The sequence below is a fragment of the Littorina saxatilis genome, linkage group LG4, assembly GCF_037325665.1.
Source record: "Littorina saxatilis isolate snail1 linkage group LG4, US_GU_Lsax_2.0, whole genome shotgun sequence".
In the NCBI taxonomy this organism is placed as follows: Eukaryota; Metazoa; Mollusca; class Gastropoda; order Littorinimorpha; family Littorinidae; genus Littorina; species Littorina saxatilis.
The window spans coordinates 55,388,130-55,405,261 of NC_090248.1; the positions used below are offsets into that span (position 1 = coordinate 55,388,130).

At 37.8% G+C, this 17,132-nt stretch overlaps 1 long non-coding RNA gene across 3 annotated transcripts; it reads right to left on the reverse strand.

Annotated features, from left to right (window-relative positions):
* Nucleotides 1-7,670: 7,670 nt before the first annotated feature.
* On the reverse strand, nt 7,671-16,922 carry LOC138965123 (uncharacterized). 3 transcript variants are annotated; one of them, XR_011455313.1, is made up of 7 exons: nt 16,776-16,922; nt 16,161-16,333; nt 15,344-15,519; nt 14,521-14,635; nt 13,110-13,218; nt 12,062-12,173; nt 7,671-9,787 (listed from the first exon to the last, which is right to left on the reverse strand). It is a non-coding gene; the product is annotated as an uncharacterized lncRNA (long non-coding RNA). The 3 variants fall into 3 exon arrangements; XR_011455312.1 differs by having other exon boundaries at nt 16,673-16,922; XR_011455314.1 differs by having other exon boundaries at nt 14,521-14,727; nt 16,673-16,922.
* Nucleotides 16,923-17,132: the final 210 nt, after the last annotated feature.

The window sequence follows — 17,132 nt, forward strand, 5'->3', positions numbered from 1 at the left end:
AATATAATCTACATCAATATTAGTCACGTCTTTTTTAAACTTTTCTCTACTTTCATGGAATTTTACGCATTCATCCAGAAGATGATATTCATCTTCAACAATGTTACATACCATACATAAACGATTTTCTCTTTGGATGTTATGATGTCTTCCAGTTTCTATTTTTAGATTGTGACTACTGGTTCTTAATCGACTTAAAGCTGTCCTGTGATTTCGATTTTCTATCATTGTCAGATATGACTGAATTTCATATGTATCACATATATTTGAATAGAATCTTAATCTTGCACTTCCTTTTGATTTAGCTTTATTCCAAAAACGTATGTATTCACTTTGTAATTTCATTTGTATGGCAAATTGTAACTTTCTCGTATCAAAAGTAGATTGATTTTGCCAAACATGATTAAAGCCAAGTCTTGAAAGTGAACTTTTAATGAATATGAGCCAAGAATCTTCTTTAGGGTTATTAAACATGTCATCATATACTTGATGAACAAATGAATCTCGTTTAGATTGTAAAATATGAGTCCAATAGGAAATGGTTTGTGTTAACATTCTTAGTGCTAATGGGAATCTACCTAATTCTGCCAGCACTGGTATACACATGGTTTTTCTGTGTACACCTAGCAGACAACGACAAAATTTTATATGGATGTCTTCACTCGTAGAATTTCTTGAAAAACATGATTCAAAAAACTTCTCGATGTTATCGATTGATTTGTTGGAATAATTGTATGGGAACCAAATACTTGATCCATATGTCAAGATTGGATTCACTAAAGAATCAAATAAATGTAAAGCAGTATCAATTTGAACATTTTCTTTTCTAAACATTCTCCTAAGCAAATGGCTTGCTTTATTGGCTTGTTTACATTGATGTTCTTGAGCTTTTTGTAAAGAACCATTTTGATTAAATACTATTCCTAAATATTTATACTGATCTGCAATTGTAATGAAAGTCAATCCACATTTAAACAGGGTCTTTACGTTTGTGTTTGTGCGACAAAAAACTAATACTTTGGTTTTGTCTGTATTAATTTTTAAACCCCATTTTTCACAATAATTATTTAGATGATCTAGTTTAGTTTGCAATCCTCCTTTTGTTTTGGACAATAATACGAGATCATCAGCGTATAGAAGACACGATATTTTATTTTTTGATTGTTTTCCTATGGGTGGGGAATCAAAATCAGGAAGATTTTCAGTAATGTCATTTATAAAAATGTTAAAGAGAGTGGGGCTTAATGTGTTACCCTGCTGAACTCCTTTTTTTACTGTTATACTTGGTGATAGTCCATTTTTCAATTTTGTACAAATTGTTGAGTTTGTATACATGTTTTTTATTACATTGAAGCATCGACCTTTTATGCCAATTTTATGTAATTTGAGTAGTAGGGCATCGTGCCACACATTATCAAATGCCTTTTGAAAATCTACAAAACAAGCATATAATCTCCCATTTTTTGTTTTTATGATGTCATCAACTATTTTTTTAAGTATAAAAATCTGATCATCTGTTCTTAACCCTTTTCTGAATCCTGCTTGTTCTTTGATCAATAATTCATTATCTTCTAAATAATTCGTTATTCTTGAATTGATAATTTTACAAAATAATTTTCCTAAGTTACTAGTCAGTGTTATTCCTCTATAGTTACCCGGGTTCAATGGATCGCCATTTTTATATATAGCAATACTTAAACCATTTTTCCATTCAACTGGATAATGTCCTGTATCTAGAATTAGATTAAATAAAGTTGTTATTATTTCTATGGTGCTACCAATACTTGCTTTTATAATTTCATTTGTAATATTATCATTTCCTGGTGACTTTTTGTTTTTTAAAGATCTACATTCTTTCATAATTTCTTCTTTTGTGATAGGTCGATCTAGATACGAATTATACTCTGATTTTTGTATTTGTTGTTTTTCATTTGAGATAATCTGTTTTCTCTCTTCTGTAACTTTAGTTTCTATACCTATCAACTTTTCCAAATGGTTGATCCATTTCAATGGGTTTATATTATGGTTATTTGATTTGATAGGTTCGCCCATTGATTTTAATTCTTTTAACGTTTTCCACATTGTACTTGGGTCTTTATTAAATTCGTCATTTAATTTAGATATCAAATTGTTTTTAAAAATTCCTTTGGCTTTCTTTATTGTTGAGTTATACTTTTTCCTCATTGAGTAATATTTTTGACATAAAGTTTTATTAAAAGGATGTCTGTTTAGCGCATTTAACAATGATTTCAACTCTTTTCTTTGTAAATAACATTCCTTGTCAAACCATTTTTTATTGTTTTTCTTTCTTCTGGTTTTATTTTGTTTTCTTATTTTCTTACATAAACTTTGTTGTGCAATTTCTTGAAAAAACAATGTTAACTCGTCAGTTAAGTGGTTAATGCCAGTGCTGTTTGCCGTAAACTGGTCTTGTTTCATGTGTTGTGCTCGTTTCAAAATTTCAGATAGTTTGTCTTTAAAATTTGGGAGATTTAGTGTATGTTGTAGTTTGTCATTTGAATTATCATTCCACAAATATAATTCTTCAATATTTTCTTTCTCATTGTTTTTTTTCCGAAAATCTTTTGATTTGAAATTTTCCTTTGGGTTTCTATATGAGTATGGAAGCCGGATTTTTAATTCTAGTGGACAATGGTCTGAAAATATTTGCAAGTCCTTGACTTTCATATGCATAACATCTTTGAATAATTCTTGAGAGCACAGAAAATAATCGACTACGCTGGGTCCTTGAGGTGTATAACAAGTAAATTTTCCATAGATATCTCCAAGTGATCTTCCGTTTAAAATGAACAAATTATTGTTAAGAGAAATATTAACCAGTTTTCTACCATATTTATGCACTGTTTTGTCCATGGACAATCTACGGTGTAGACTGTCAGTTACATAATTAGAAGGTAAAGAATATCTTAAATTATCATCATCAAATTCAACGTAATCTATTAGTTCTCCCGTCCTTGCATTAAAATCTCCCATGAGGAGAATTGATCCTTGAGCAGATAGTTCTTCTAAATCAGTTTCTAGGTTATCCCAAAGTTTGTCAGTAAAATCTTTTCCAAAAGAAGAGTGTTCGGGGGGTATATATACACATCCAAGGAATATATCTGGTTCTGATTGTTTGTTACTTTGTGTGCATATTTGCATCCAGACAATGTCACTTGAGCTTCTTGGTAAAAGTTTTGTTTTGAGTCCTAAATTTTCCTTGATGAATAGACTTATTCCTCCTGATGAGCTGATTGCTTGTTTCCTTTTTGGACGTGGAAAGTTATGTGGTTTTGAAAAACCAGGAAGAAAAATGTCCTCTTCGTCTTTTTTATCCATATGAGTTTCCTCCAGTAAAACAATGTCATATTTGTCTAAAAAATCTATCACTTCTTGGTCTTTGAGTTTGTTTATTGTGTCTCCATCGATCTTTTGTTTAAATCCTTTAAGGTTCCAGGACAATATGTTTATAGAAGAAATTCGATTTTCAAACATAAGAATGAATAAACAATCTTTAATTATTTTTTAGGAGTTCTGTTATTAATGTTAATACACGTATTCAATGAAATATCAAAGAACTATGGCACATGATCACGGGTATCTGAAATTGACGAAATTTTCGTCATAGAATGGAGCAAAGGGTCTTCCGGGGTGTCCTCTGATGGGTCCTTCATGGGGTCCAAAGAAAGGTCCTCTTGGAGGTGGACTGAAGAGACCTCTGGGTGGTCTGGGAGGTCCGTTGAAGGGTCCTCTGAAGGGAACGAATGGTCCTCTGGGCGGACCTCTGAAGGGTCCTTGTCCTTTTGGAGGTCTGCTGGGGGATCCTTTGAGAGGTCCCCTAGGTGGTTGATTGAAGGGCCCTCTGGGGGGAAATTCACGGAAAGTTCCTTTGAAGGGTCCTCTTGGCGGTGCGTGGAATAGTTCTCTGGGATGTTCACTGACGAGTCTTCCTAGAGGTCTTCTGTCGGATCCGTTGAATGGTCCTCTGGGTGGACGTCCAGCTGATTTTCTTGAGTTTGTTTTGTCTTTTTGTTTTGTCCAGAAGAGGGTTTCGAGATGTTGTCCGATGTTGTGTGCTAGTGTGGCTGCGCCTCTCTGATTCGGATGTATCCCATCTCTGTGTTTCAATGCGATGAACTCGTGGTCAATGAATGAGACATCTTTTACATCTCTCAACTCGTCGAAGCAGATGGCATTGAAAACCTCCTTTTTCGAGTTCAGCGTGTCGTCTTTTGTTTGGAGGACCTTGCTAATGACGACTTTTGTTTTGGGGAATTTTGCTTTTATCTTTGACACACACTTCTTCATTTTGACAGCTACTGTTTGAGCGTTCTCTGTTTTGATATCGTTCAGTCCGAAATGTAGTAGGATGCCATCTGGTGTTTTGTGTGTAGTTGAGATGGTTTTGTATGCTGCTTCAACTGTGTTTGTTTTTCTTTTTGTGACATTCAGTCCATACTTTACACCTACTCTTTCGGGGTCAACGTCGTTGAGGATGCTGTCGTGTAAGATATACACAGTTGGATGTTCGTCCTCGACATGTTTTTCAATTTCCACGTCGTCGCTTGATGAATTGGACGACAAACTTGTCAGAGACTCGGAAGACGTCTTGAAATGTGATGTCATTCTCCTGTGCTTTGGTACTGTTGACCAGGACTTTCTCCGAAGGTTTTGGTTTTGGCGTACTACAATGCGTCATTTCCGCTATCTTCTGTGACGCGGTTTTCGGCAGATGTTTGACGTCACATTTTCCCTTTCCACTTTTCACGCGCGGCGTGGCAAGCATGTCTTTAGAAGCAGACGGTCTGTCTTTGTTAGGGAGGCCCACAGAGAAAATCCAAAATGGCGGCCACAGCCGTGATTTTTTTAAACTTTTCTCTGAAGATTTAAAAGGCTAAATAAATATTTTAAAAACGTCAAACAACTTGCAAGGGTTTCTCCAGTTGTTGTTCTTTTGAATGATTGTTGGTATGTGAACGTGCTGTTTTTGGTTCATAAGTAAAACAAGTCCCGAACTTGCCCCAAAACGCTATCTCTCGCTTCGGACTTGGCCGCAGACGCGGTGTACAGGGAAAAAGCTATTTGACGTCGCGGCAAGCGGAACACTCGAAATCGTCACCCAAGTTCCAAGAGCGCGCGAAGAAAAACTGTTTAAAGTACAATACTGAAATTTAGTGTGGCATAAGATCAACCCTTTGTTATGATGTATGTGAAAGAGCGACTTATCAAAATGTTATTAACGTCTTGAAAAAGGGTGGGTTCTGAACACAGTGTTTTACTTTTTACACAGATGTTTCTGGAAATCGCTCTTTTCTGTCAATAATTTTAAAAGGCCAATCTACCAGGACAATGTCTTATCTAATCAATGTGTGCATTACTTTAACCGGGCCAACCGATTGAAGTGAAGCAATATTTCAACTTTTGCGCCGTCCAAGGCCGAATCGCGTATGTTCTGAGATCTCGCAAGAAAAAAATATTGGACGCAGTTTAATGACATTTTGCATACCATCAGATCAATCCTTTGTAATTATATATTCCGCAGAGCGACTCATAATTATTATTAATATGTTGTGAATATAGTTGATTCTGAACACAGTGTTTTTGTTTTGACACAGGCGTTTTTGGAAATCGCTCTTTTCTCTCATTAATCTTAAAAGGCTAATCTACAAGAAGAACATCATTTCTCATCAATACGGGCTATACTTTGACCGGGCCGATCGATTGAAGTGAAGCGATTATCCAACGGCTGCGCCGCCGAAGGCTGAATCTAGTCATTTACAGAGTGATACAACTATTTGCATGACGTCGCGGCAAGCTGAAACACTCCAAATTATCGCCCCAGTTCCAAAGACTCGCAAAGGAAAGATATGCTAACCAGATTCATGAAATTTTGCGTGCGATACAATCAACTTTCTGTTATTATATGTTCAAAGGAGCAACTTACAAAATATATCATTACGTCGTTGAAAGGGTTTATTCTGAACACAGTGTTTTCTTTTAAACACATGCGTTTTAGGAAGTCGCTCGATCTTTCTTCTCAGTGATCTCAAGAGATAGATCTACCAGTAAGTTTAGTACATTTGTTCTCATCAGTATGTGCTTTGGCTTGACCTTGACAAGCGATTGAAGTGAAAAAACCCAAAGCTGATCAACTCTCGCAGTCATACAAAAGCTGAATCAGTTACGCAGTGTTCAGTAGCGGGACGCACCGGTATCAGAGTATGCACAGTGAAAAACTTGACGTCGCGACAAGCCGAAATTCGAAATTATCGCCTATTTTCCACGAGCTCGCAAAGAAAACTTATTTTAAACAGAAAATATATTGTGTAGTGAAAGATCTCTGCAAAAGATCTATCCAGAAGTCTGTTCTCATCCTGATGTAGATTTGTTGGACTTCGCCTAGCGATTAAATTAAAACGCTTTTCAACTGTTTCACCGCCGAAGGCTGAATCAAGGCATGCCGTGAAATGTCACAGGAAAATATGTTATAATTTTAGGTTTGTCAACTCCCCACCAAAGTTAGATCAACGAATTAGCAACATCTTTAAAAAGAATAACCGAGCCTTCCAGCTGTGGTAATGATTTTTTTTTCTCCGCGACGCGGCCTTGAATAGATCCATCAGTTATAGTGAACAGATCTAACAAGAACAGCAATTTTGCTTACATATATGACTCGCCTTCGCCACAAGTATTATTATCAGAAACAGGCTATTCACGACACGCAGGACCCCGTGACCCAGCAAAATTAACAGACCCAAGGAGAATGAATTGGGGGACAATGAAATTCCGGTTTAAAACACGTGGACAAAACACGTAGCTACCTCACTGCAACATGGATTGCTTCACAGGACCGATCAGCACGCAGAAGCCCTTTTCGCAGTAACCTCCCAAGTAAAAAAGTACCACACTATGTACTATAGTATACTATAGTAAAAGTACTATGGTATACTATAGTTTACTATAGTACAAGTACTATGGTACATTGAATTGTACTATGGTATACTATAGTTTACTATAGTACAAGTACTATGGTACATTGAATTGTACTATGGTGTACCATAGTTTACTGTAGTACTAGTACTATAGTAAACTATAGTACAAAAAGTACCATAGTACAATACATTAGTGTGTACTATAGTACATTGTGGTACATGTACTATAGTAAACTATAGTACAGTTAAATGTACTATAGTATTTTGGTCACTTTTTTGCAAAAATGTACTCTAGTAAACTATAGTTTACTATAGTAAACTCTAGTTTACTAGAGTACATGTACTATAGTTTACTAGAGTAAAATGTAGTACAGCGTGGTATTTTGGTCATAGTACATTTGTACTATAGTACTTGTACTATAGTTTACTATAGTACAGCGTGGTACTTTTGGCATGGTAGATTTGTACTATAGTACTTTCACTATAGTTTACTATAGTACAGTGTGGTACTTTTGTTGCTGTATATTTTGTACTATAGTACTTTTACTGTAGTTTACTATAGTATACTGCAGTACTTTCTTGAAAAAGTACCATAGCCTTAAAAATTACACTGGATGTAAATGTGGCCCCAATTTTTGCTGAATCAATTGTGTTGTGTGAATTGAATGTGTGTGTGCACGATCAGGCCACTCGCTGCTGTCAATCTGTCACATTTGGTAGGAAAGTAAAGGTTCATCACATGTTTTAAATTTTATTTTTATTTTTCGGCAGAGCATTAATAGTCAAACTTATGTAAGAACATTTTAAAATATCCACTAACATGTAAAAGACAATTAAATAATAATTTTAAAAAAGGTGTCCATCTTGCACAGTGAGTAACCAAGCTGTTGATTTTTGGTAAATGTCCCAATGCAGAAACAGTTTTAATGCAATTTTTTATAACCCTGTTAACCAGAACAAGTAACAATAAAATGCACGAAACAGATTTATTATAGCAGTAGCACTCTTCTTTGTGGGAATTCATCTTTAGCACAACACATATTTTATCAAAATTATCTCCCCTACAGCCAAGTTAAATTTCTATGATTAGCTTTGAAAGTGACCATGCCTACATCAGTACATGAAAACTCTGTGAACAATCAAAGGAGACAATGATTGTCCCTATTATTGACCGGAACTCTACCCCAATCTGAACTTGAATAATGCAAACTATCAAGCTGACTTGATGTCATCTAACCCTGTATGTGTGTGACCTTACACAGATAAAGTTATTGAGTTACTTTCTTTCTTTATTTGGTGTTTAACGTCGTTTTCAACCATTCAAGGTTATATCGCGATGGGGAAAGGGGGGAGATGGGATAGAGCCACTTGTCAATTGTTTCTTGTTCACAAAAGCACTAATCAAAAATTTGCTCTAGGGGCTTGCAACGTAGTACAATATATGACCTTACTGGGAGAATGCAAGTTTCCAGTACAAAGGACTTAACATTTCTTACATACTGCTTGACTAAAATCTTTACAAAAATTGACTATATTCTATACAAGAAACACTTAAAACCATATGTACTCGATGACTATACACGCTAATTGCTTTACCAACAGCTGGAGACATGCTAAATTAAGTTCCCTGCAAGATATTGTGGTCTAGGACCCCTTAAATGTTGAGATATTTGAATTTTTATTTTGATCTAGATCGTCCTATTTATAGATTTGCCAACAGAGGGAACGTTGACGCAAGGGAAATAACTCCGCGTCTTTGTTGACATCCTCACTTTTTCAGAGGCTAGAACAAGCTGTAATGCATGTATATGGTCCGCGCATGGCGACATATCGTCATTACATGGTCTTATGGTGCGTTTGACATCGATTATGGGCAAACTACACTTTGTAAACACGGGAGCGCGTACATATGCCTTTAACAAGGGTAAAAGGAGAAACAGAATCCGTTAGTCGCCTCTTACGACATGCTGGGGAGCATCGGGTAGATTCTTCCCCCTAACCCGCGGGGGGTTATTGAGTTACAACGATCTTGCTTCAAACACATTCAAAATAATACCATTTCTCTGTTATTATTATTATTTTCTGTGAACTTAAAAGTTTATGAGGGTCAATTTTACATGGGTCACATCTACAGGTCATCCAACTTCAATAGCCTGTAAAGTATCAAAAATCTAGCTTTCAAAACATTTCAGAAAAATAAGAACACATGCTTTCGCAACACATCCTTGATATTTGTCAAAAATGTGGTTTTGAAAAAATGCCAAATGTGGTCATGTTTGAAATTGATCAAACCATAGCAGTATGTTAACTTTGTAAAGTCTATCCCGAAAACCATCCAAGAAAACAACAATGTTCAATTCTGTCTACCCATTGTAAGTCAGCCTAATTATGCTCCCCATCAGTGACATTCTCCTGACCTGGTGAGTCAAAATTCACTAAATGTCCAATGGAGAGTTTTCAGCATGCAACCAGAAAGTATATAGTGTGGCGTTATGTCCCTTTTTTTCAAAACAGGGTTATATATGTGGCAATAATCACATGAAATGTTCTCTGTCCTCCACATCTGTTTGATTTGTGATTGGTGTCCAGATTATTTGCTACAGGCATCTGATTAAGTTTATTGTAGCTGCTGTCCGGTTCCCTTTGCCAGTGATATCTGCTTTCCTGTTCTGTAACTTGTATTCATGTTCGCCGATGGCACCCGCTGAATAGTTTTGGTTGTTCTCCAATGGCATCTAGCTAGCTGCTTTGACGTCTGTAAGTGGTATCAAGGTCCTTCACCATGCAGTCATCTGCTGGAAGTGAACAGGAGGCTCTCTTGCTTATGACACCCACACCAGAGCATGGAATGAAACCTGCAATGACACAGCAGTATGACTGAGAAAGCATGCAGACTGAAGCAAAGAGGGCCAAACTTTAAGAGAATGATAATGAAACCTAACTTAAAGTGCCGTGGCTTTTAGTGCATATATATCTAACTTTTAAAAGTTGTGTCCGTCTCTGTGTGTATCATGATGACTAAAGGCTCCGAAACAGCTGCACCGACTGAGACGGTGGTGGGGGTTTGAAACGTGCTGGTGCGTGTATGATTGTGCTTGCGTGTGTGCAGGCATGAATGTCTTTGTCAGTATGTGTGTGTGTGTGTGTGTGTGTGTGTGTGTGTGTGTGTGTGTGTGTGTGTGTGTGTGTGTGTGTGTGTGTGTGTGTGTGTGTGTGTGTGTGTGTGTGTGAATTTATGAATACAATTGAAGGCACAGTAAGCCTCCCGTAAACCATCACAGATACGGTCAGGCTTTTACACACAGACTACAGTACAAACACCCTTTCATTTAAACACTCACCGATTGAGAACATCCTAGGTGCCCTCCATAAAGAGCGAACTATTTTCAAATAATTTATTTTTGCGTGGTTTATCTTACCCCTGAGCCATCGTGAACCAGTCTGATCCAGTTTCCCTTTTTGACTCACATGCGAAGCAAAAGTGAGTCTATGTACTCACCCGAGTCGTCCGTCCGGACGTCCGGAAAACTTTAACGTTGGATATTTCTTGGACACTATTCAGTTTATTAGTACCAAATTTGGCAAGATGGTGTATGATGACAAGGCCCCAAAAAACATACATAGCATCTTGACCTTGCTTCAAGGTCAAGGTCGCAGGGGCCATAAATGTTGTCTAAAAAACAGCTATTTTTCTCATTTTTCCCATTTTCTCTGAAGTTTTTGAGATTGAATACCTCACCTATATATGATATATAGGGCAAAGTAAACCACATCTTTTGATACCAGTTTGGTTTACCTTGCTTCAAGGTCAAGGTCACAGGAGCTCTTCAAAGTTGGATTGTATACATATTTTGAAGTGACCTTGACCCTGAACTATGGAAGATAACTGTTTCAAACTTAAAAGTTATTTGGGGCACATGTTATGCTTTTATCATGAGACACATTTGGTCACATATGATCAAGGTCAAGGTCACTTTGACCCTTATGAAATGTGACCAAAATAAGGTAGTGAACCACTAAAAGTGACCATATCTCATGGTAGAAAGAGCCAATAAGCACCATTGTACTTCCTATGTCTTGAATTAACAGCTTTGTGTTGCATGACCTTGGATGACCTTGACCTTGGGTCAAGGTCACATGTATTTTGGTAGGAAAAATGTGTAAAGCAGTTCTTAGTGTATGATGTCATTGCTAGGTTTAGTTATTTGACGTCAAGGTCATGTAAAGGGCAAGGTCAAGCATGTGAGTCGTATGGGCTTTGCCCTTCTTGTTTCACAATGTAGTCGTCAGTTAGTCATTTGAATGCGACTCCATGTGAGCTTATCTACAATAGCACGTTTTTATGCACGAAACAAACGGCTGTGGTTCACAAAAACTCTAGCGATGGTTTTTGACTGTTGAGAGGAACGGTGATACATGTATATGCATAAACCGCCGTCTGCTACGACCCTTGCGTGACCCTGCTTCCGGGCTTTTCTTTTTTCAAACTTTCACAACTTCGAATTGTACTGATCTTATCTTGATAAAAAAAGAATTCTTTTATGATTAAAGAATGTTTGTGTGACAAGCTGTCAATTTATTATTTAGATTTTAAAAGTTAGGTCTAGCGCAAAAACGCACCACGGTCCAAAAACATTCTGATAATCATCGATCCACGGCTATCGCCAGTTTACATCGATAGAATGAGACCCGAAGGGAAGTAACTCATTTTTGACCTGAGTTCAATCGGCAAAATTAATTCTTTAAAAATTGCTCGCTCTTTACGTAGGGCACCTAGGATATTCCCGTTTGGTGAGCGTTCAAATGGAAGGGTGTTTGTACTGTGTGTAAAAGCCTGACAGTATCTGTGATGGTTTACGGGAGGCTTACTGTCCGGGCGTGATTTCCGGTATTGAATATTCATAACAGCCGTCCAGCACCAAAACGAGGCGCCATTGTTGTAGAGGACCAAGTCCACGAAAATAAATTCTTTGAAAATGTTTCACGCTCGACAGAAAGCAGCCAGGATGTTCCCGTTCGGTGAGCGTTCAAATGGAAGTATGCTTGTACTGTATGTAGACACTCGGGGAGCTCTGTGATGGTTTACGGGAGGCTTACTGTGCCTTTAATGTATATACATCTATACACACCCAAGAAGATAAGGCGCTCAGCAGGTCTGCACTCATGTTGATCCATTATGTCGGAAACAGGCAGAATTGGATCCTCCACCCGACAGTCACTGAGCTACAGTGCTGCTCTCAGCTATAAGCAAGAGAAAGCAGCTTGAGTGTTTCATCGCATATAATTCCAGTGTTTGCATACTCCATAGCGATTAGCTGAAACTATTTAGCTAAAACATTAAACTATTATCAGTGGAATACCAAAGGGGTGGCATATGTCATCCAAAATATAAGGCAATTTAAAGTGTGATTGACGGGACAGAAGCGTTTCAATGATACAAATAGAGAACACTACATAGTCTACTGTGTGTTACTGGGTTTACACAAGTAAAAGTGAATATTTTTTCTTCTTCTGTTTCTTCGTTCATGGGCTTAAGACTCCCACGTTCACTCATGTGGATTTTTACGTGTATGGCCGCCATTCAGGCAGCATATGCCAATTTCGGGGGAGGCATGCTGGGTACTTTCGTGTTTCTATAACCCACCGAACTCCCACATGGTTTACAGGATCTTTTCCGTGCGCACTTGGTCTTGTGCTTGCGTGTACAATGCGCCCGTCGTGAATATTTCAATATTTGAAAAGCAGTAAGTGTAAATCTGGTGCCACACAGCAAGCCATGAAGTATTCTGTTTTCAATTCCTATGTACCGGAGAGATAACCCATGTAGTAACTAAACCATACACGCACATATGGGCATATCATTGAGGTCATGGCAAGCTGGTCTGGCAGGGACCTTATATATTCCACTGCTCATGATTACAAAGTCACAGATGCAAAGTCATTCTCGTAACACGTTTGGGCTTGCCATTTTCTCGCGAGTGTTTTGAGAATGAAGTTTGTCTCGGAGATTTTGCATAAGCAATGGAAAATGACATCCCTGACAGACATGTTGTTTGAACCAACCTCATTTACATGATAGACACGCCTGTGAAGAGATGGTTCATTTATCACATCATGACACATGGGTGGTATCTCTCAGGTAGGCAAAACAATATATACCTAAATGCACCAATTTACCTCAAGCACTCAGCAGGTCTGCACATATGTTGATCCATTAGGTCAAAAAACCACCAGAACTCGATATGTTGTCCTAAAGTCACAGATATAGTGGAACCCCCCAAGGATCCTGAAAAAATAATTAAAAATGAAGAGCCAACACTTGTACAAATTATCTGTCTTTGTACATACAAGCACATACACAAATAAATCTGCTTGCACTATGCTGGCTTTAGGCATGTGTAATAAAATTATTTTGGGGGAGCTTCTCGATTCAACCGGGAACTTTTGTTGTTGTCAAAAGCAATTTATGCCTCAAACATTCTCCCACTCTAAGACTGAACTATGCATTCAGTATGTGTTGATATCTGACTTAAACTCACAAAAATAACAAAGGCTAGTTTGTAAAAAGACACTTGTTTGTTTGTTTATTTGTTGCTTAACGTCCAGCCGACTACGCAGAGCCATATCAGGACGAGGAAGGGGGGGATGAAGGGGGCCACTTGTCAAGCGATTCCTGTTTACAAATGCACTAACCCATTACTTGTGTCCCAGCAGGCTTTAGTAAAACTAAATTAATACCTACTGGAAGATTACCAGTTTCCAGTATGTTAAAATAGGCTTAACCTATCTACTGCTGGACTTACATCAGAACACTAACAGATTAAACTATACATGAATCGCGAGACAAGCGGCAAGAGAAGAGATTTTTGGAAAAAATACAGGTGAATGAGCAAGAAGGCAGAAAAAGGAAAAGAATTCATGAAGAAAAAGAGAGCATGACAGGAAAGAGGAACCAAAAATCTACCTAACAGCAAACTAGAAAGCTCCTGCGGTTCCAAAAACAGGAGGGGCCTTTAATTTCATAACCGCAGTGCCCCACTGCGGGAGTAAAAAGACACTGATTTGAAAAGAAAATTTAAATTCAATTACATATTATTATGTATTATATAATCTGTTCTGGGGCTTTTTTCCAGGTCTTTTAAAAAAGGATGTTCACAAACAATAACAAACACATTTTCAATCCAATGAATGTTTGCAGCACTGTCAGCCGGACAGAAATGACAGTATGTTGACAAAGCCGTGATAAAAACATAACCTGCAGTCCTACCTTAGCGCAAAGAAGTATGAATGGTCTCTGTGTACTCTACAATCTCTGACTGTGGCCCTATGTAAAGGTCGAAAAGAGCTGGCTGTGCTTGGCCATTAAGAAAAATTTCAGTTAATTCAGATTTGTACAAGGAGAGCATAAAAGCATATATTCACAGCATGTATGTCTTGTTATTGCTATTGGTCTATATATCTATGCCACAATGACACAGCAAATACGTACATTCATACAGACATATTCATTTACTCATATAATTTAAATTAAAAAGCACCACAGGAATATGTTAATATCAAAATCTAATATGAAATTTCCTACACACACCCATGAAGTTCAAGCCCTAAGCAGTTCTGCACACATGTTGATCCAGGAGGTCCAAACACACCCTGCACTTGTTGTCCAACAGTCACTGCTCCAGTGAAACCCTCCATTTAGGACCCTGAAAGATATAACAAGTTCCATAAAGTGATACAAAACTCTTTGTTGTTGTCCTTATCTGCTGAAGGAGCACCTCCTGTCGCTTCACAGCATCTGTAACACAAGAGAGGACTGAGTATCCAGCCAGAAATTTCATGACTGTATTTTTATAATGATGATCAACAAAACTTTTTAGGGGCTTTTAAAATGATATGACAAATATAAAGTCAGATGCACTTCACCCATTGTTATACTTAAACATAGAACTAAGGCTTGCTCATACAGTGGAACTCCCCTTGTTAGACCTCAAAATATCTGAGAAAAATAGGCCTTAAAAAGGACCCCTGGGTGTCTTAAAAAGGCCGTTGATTGATGATTCACAAAGGTTATTCACAGAAAATATGAAAAAAGCAAGGTCCTAAAAGTGAGTGTGTCTTTAAGTGTGTGTGTCTGTCTGTGCATCATAATTAAGGGCTAAACAAAAACAAACACACACCCAAGAAAAGCAAAATTTGTTTGAAAATTTGATCAAACTCCAAGACAGTGAATCAAACAAGAAATGTCCATCACTGATTCAGACGCAGTTTATATTTGAATGTATGTGTGTGTGTTGCAAACATTACACAAAAGTGGATCATAAATACCAAATTCAGCTAATGCTAGTACCGTATTGCAAATTACATTAAATTTGAAATGAAATTTTATAATTTGTTGTTAATAATTTACTTACTGGTTAAAGAGTACAACTTTTCACAATTTCAGCACAGAGAATGGAATCCTTGGTGTCTGCTTCCTTTTCTATCTGAATGACTCATTGGTACAGCCATCTGTCATCACCCTGCCGACTGTTTTTTTTTACCTGGAGTCCAGAAGCTTCCCCACCAACTCAGGCAGTTTTGTTTTTCACTAAAAGTAAAAGAATAAAGGTCAAATAGATTTGCACAAAGGAATAAAAAGAGGTTTTCTAGTAATCCAAATAAAGCATGCAGAAATAAAAACACAAAAAGTAACATCAAACAGTTTTGCCTCTTGTGCCCCCAAGACACTGGAATAATTACAGGCCACCAGATAGGCCGTCCATCACTGAAAGTGAACAGAAAAACTTGATGTTTAAATATGTGTGTGTGTGTCAGTGTGTGTGTGTGTCAGTGTGTGTGTGTGTCAGTGTGTGAGTGTGTGTGTGTGTGTGTTATAGTTTGCCCATAATCGATGTCAAACGCACCATAAGACCATGTAATGACGATATGTCACCATGCGCGGACCATATACATGCATTACAGATTGTTCTAGCCTCTGAAAAAGTGAGGATGTCAACAAAGACACGGAGTTATTTCCCTTGCGTCAACGTTCCCTCTGTTGGCAAATCTATAAATAGGACGATCTAGATCAAAATAAAAATTCAAATATCTCAACATTTAAGGGGTCCTAGACCACAATATCTTGCAGGGAACTTAATTTAGCATGTCTCCAGCTGTTGGTAAAGCAATTAGCGTGTATAGTCATTGAGTACATATGACTTTAAGACAAGAGTTTAAAATGTCACTTACTTGTCCCTGTCAGTGTAAACTTTCAGCACAAAGAAGAATGGAAACATTGGTGTTTTTGTCGGTTCCGTTCCAATTGAATGATTTGGTACAGCCATGCCATCAAGTTGATCAACCAGCTCACTGTTCTTGTTACCAGTTCAACCTCTTTTCCACATTGCCGACAGATTTTTAATCTGAAAAAGTCACGTATACATGTTTTCAAAATGGGAATTTACAAGTAAACAGTTAACGAAATAGTCCGCTTCTGTCACGTACTCCCCACGAACACCGCTATACGTGGGGCAGCCAGATCCAGATAGAATCAACAAACAAGTAAAACTCAAAGTAAAAACATCAAACTCAAACTCAAAGAGAAAAAAACCAACCAGACGGCCCAATGGTCACTGTAATTGTATCAGATTCAGATTCTCACAATGGTATAAACTTTGCAAATCTCAAAAATAGTCGGATACGGGTAGTGACAGTGATAGTGAAAAAGAGTTGTGGGAGCTGTAAAGAATAATTATACGTACTCCTCACTCGATAGTCGATGACTTGGCAGTTACAATTGCAAATCACTCGATAACTCCTGAGCGAATCTGGATACGATTACGTGGAAAACTCTTGAAGGCTTACTTCTCAGTCCAGATCCATCTTCTGCTCTCTGAATTATGGTTACACTCTCTTGGTGGGTTCCTTTCGTGATGTTGTAGCCCGCTTTTTTCCAATCTCCCTGGTGCAAACTCTTTCTTGTGAGTTGAAGTTCGTTCGTTGAAAATCAGTTACTAGAGCTGTCCCTTGATTTACTTCGGAGTGGTCTCCTCTTCGATTTTAAAGGGACATAACTCTCGCATGCTAGCTGTTGCGTCCCATCTAGTCAGCGGCGCTTTTCCGGAAATGACCTGCGCTTTGTTGGAATTCCAACTATGGCCGCCATTGTTGGAATTCCAACTTCGCGCTACGCGATTCTGGAAATGAACCGCGCGCAGAGTG